We start from the raw sequence: 3,816 nt of genomic DNA, 5'->3' as shown, positions 1-3,816 counted from the left end.
ACTCTCTGGCATTTGCTGATAATTATTTAAACTGCTCTTCTGGAATTTGGTGTTCTAGTGTCTTAACAGAATCTATAAATTAATTAGACTAGATATTGACATTCATAGCCTTATACATGCGGAAGGAGCATGAATTTATTGGGTTCGGTTCAACTGATCATTATTTTTGATGGAATATTATACAAAACACTTTCTTCTTACCATTATAATTAATTAATTAATTAATATATGACTTAATTATTTTGAAAATTAATCATTTATAAGAGACATATTATTATACAGTATTTTGAAAAATAATCATTTATAAGAGACATATTATTATACAGTATATACATACTAAAAAAGAAATTTGCCAACGGTATGACCTTGATATTAGTTAGTAGTTTATCTCAATAGAGTGAAAGTACTGTCCTAGGAAGCATAAAAACGCGAATTTACAAGAAATATCTTGATAATATTTAAGAGAGATGGTTTATGTTGGTGGTGATGATATATGTAGTAAAGATGTTGGTAATTTTTTATAGTGGTGAAGAAGAAGGTTTGATTTTGTGATGAGTTGGCATGCCATTTTGGCTAAAATTGATAGGGTTAACAGAGGAAGGGCGAAATTGAGCCACTTTTATAACATTAAGGGCATGTATATGAACCGCTAGTACAACATTAGGAGCATATATGGACTGGCAGTATAGCGGAGGATAATATTAAACCTTATTCAATAGTAGAGAGACAAAAATGACCCTTTTCCCTATTTAAAAATACAAATTACCAATCTTTTCTTTTAATTCCCTAACCCTTTTATCATGACTAAGATAGGTTGTCTAGGTGCTAATGTCACCTAAGATTTTGCTACTTCAAATATTTTAACTTAAATATAGAATCTATCTTAGCTCAAAGGAAATAACAATCAAAGTTACACCAGCGGTCAACCTGGTTTAAATCGTTTTGGAGAATTGATCAAAAAAGTGTCTTAAAAAAAAGGCTGGGCATACTCTTAAGTTTCAGTGTGAAATACGTGGAAATGGAAGAAATATTCCCCTTTTAATTGCACTGTCGCGTGTGCCTTAAAACTAGGGAAATTAATTTTGACTTACAAAAAAACTTTGTTCTAGGAATTTTAGTCCAACATTAGATTCCTTTGTCAGAAACTTGTCACGCCCCAATTCCGGCCAGCACCCGAAGTCAAACTAGGCCCGAGCGAACCACTCTGAATCTGAAATTCTGGGGAGTGAACCCCAATTTAAACTGATAGTGAACCCCGACAACATCCAACAGATATATACAAGCCAACAAGGCTATCACACTGACATACTATTTACAGGACTCGTCTACAAGCCTCTAGGGAGATGTGTGACTGTACCATACAATTTGGAATCAAACAGAAAATCGCAAAGGACCTGGCGACTCCGAAAAGAAAGGGAGCTCACCAATCAGTTGACGATCTGTACCTGCAGGCATGAATGCAACGTCTCGGCAAAAGGGACGTCAGTACGAAATAATGTACCGAGTATGTAAGGCAACGATAACTGAAACTGATCTGGAAATGATACAATATGGAGGCCAAAGAATGCCCTGAATATCTCACCTGACCTGTCTCATATGAAATGCAATATAATACTACTATATGTCTCACTGACCAAGTGGCCAGGCAATATGTCTCAATGACCCGTCGGCCAGGCAATCTGTCCCACTGACCCATCGGCCAGGCAATCTGTCTCACTGACCCGTTGGCCAGGCAATCTGTCTCACTGACCCGTAGGCCAGGCATATCTGTCTCACTGACCCGCAGGCCAGGCAAAGTGAAAATGTCTCACTAACTAAGTGGTCAGGCTAAAGAAAGTGTCTCACTGACCAAGTGGCCAGGCTAAAGAGAAATATATATATATATATATATATATATATATATATATATATATATAACATGTCTCTTCTGCCTCTTTATAAACTCAAGGACACAGGGAGGGGATATGGCCCCTCAGAAAGAACAACATAACACTAGGAAACCATGCCATAATATGACAAGCTCTACTTTGATAAATCTCTAGTCATAAGGTTCTTTACGCTCCTACCATATATGGAATCATGCCAAGAAAAGAAGGAACAACCTTAACATACCTTTTCGGCCTCCTACTATTACCGCTTATCCTTCCAAGCTCGTAAATCTACATTCAAGAGAATTCATACTATTGTTAGGCTCATCGTCATCTGCCTATCCCAATCTTCAGATTAAACTTCTTTAAAATTTGCCAAAATTTGGGCAGCATCTCTCCTGTTTATATCCCTAGCCCGAAATCACAGTACCAACAACCGACACAATAACAACAACACCAACGCCAATAACAACATCATCAATACCAAAGTATTCCATAAAACATCCCACACGATGTTTATTCAATTTTCTCAACCAACAAATTTGGTATACGATCACTTAATAATTCTACCTTTGTAAATATGCCTAAATCAATATTGATAAAGGAAGATTCATACCTTACCTCTGCTAGAACCGCAATATCTTCACTTTTCACCTTGAATTCCAGCCAAAATTCATCGCAATACAATATTATAATCACAACTATATGCTCTCTGAACCTGAATTCAGAGATTATACTTAATTCGGGCTAAAATTTGATGTTGGGAAGTTGTGGGAATTTTTTAGAACAGTTGGGGATTTTTCTGGGGTGTTTTGATTAAGAAAGGGGGTAAGGCCCCCCTTATATAGAGTTCCAGAAATTGCCCAAACCGACTTAAAATTTACCCAGCGCGTTCGCAGGGGCTTTGGGTGCGTTCGCGCAGGCTTATTTTACTGCTTGCGTGTTCGTTCAGTAAAAAGGTCATAACTCTTAATCCTGATATCGTATGAGGGCCCACGACCTTTGGTTTGAAAGCTATTTCAATTATCTACAACTTTCTTTTATGGAGTGTTTCCAAATTCCAAACTTATAATGGCGTTTTGGCCTCTTTAGTTAGATCATTCGAAAACGTATCCTTAAATCATCCTTTTGGAGGGCTTATGCCCATATTTGGCTTAAGGGTCCTTCTTAAGACTTGATCAAATTCCCATGTAATACTCATATAACTTTTCATATGTCCTCTATAAAACCCCGGTATGTGGGCCCCACCTTAACTTACGGTTACGAGGGCTATTCATCAAGTAACGTATTAACTGATTTACACCATACGGTCTCCAAATGTCATATATATTTTATTATTATACTCATATAATATAATCTTCATCCCTAATCCTTGTATAACTTTACTCTCCCTTGAGCTCATACTAAGCCGTCTACAGTCTTGGTAACGCGAAATTTTCCGGGGTGTAACAAAACTCTTCCTATGGATCTTCATGATCAGCTTTCTTCTCTTCTCCTTTATTTCACAGTATCTATCCCCCCCCCCCCCCCCCCCCCCCGAATCACTACTTTTGTTCATTTGACTTTGGATACGACCCTTTGAACGAATCTTTATTATTTATACTCTAAGCATATTTATGACTCTAGGAGACTCATTTTGGTGATATTCTGAGGAAGTAGAGGTATTTACGAATCAACCTATATAGAGAGGAGGTTTATAATGTCAGGTATTTGGTTCAAGGCTAATGACATAGAAGGTCAGACTCAAATTGATTTTATCAAGAAAGGGATTATAAGATTGTCTTGGGGGGTGTAGCAATATAGAAATATTTATGCAACTATGTATCGAAGAAGATGTATACCTGGTTGTCATAACAACCAGGTTCTGTGAGGCTAGGAGAGAACATTGATGATTTGCATGATCTAGACTCATGTGAGGAGTAAATGCAGACTGAGGGTGCTGACAGGT

The sequence above is a fragment of the Lycium barbarum genome, chromosome 4 (genome assembly GCF_019175385.1).
Source record: "Lycium barbarum isolate Lr01 chromosome 4, ASM1917538v2, whole genome shotgun sequence".
NCBI lineage: Eukaryota > Viridiplantae > Streptophyta > Magnoliopsida > Solanales > Solanaceae > Lycium > Lycium barbarum.
Note: the sequence above shows the minus strand (reverse complement) of the source record.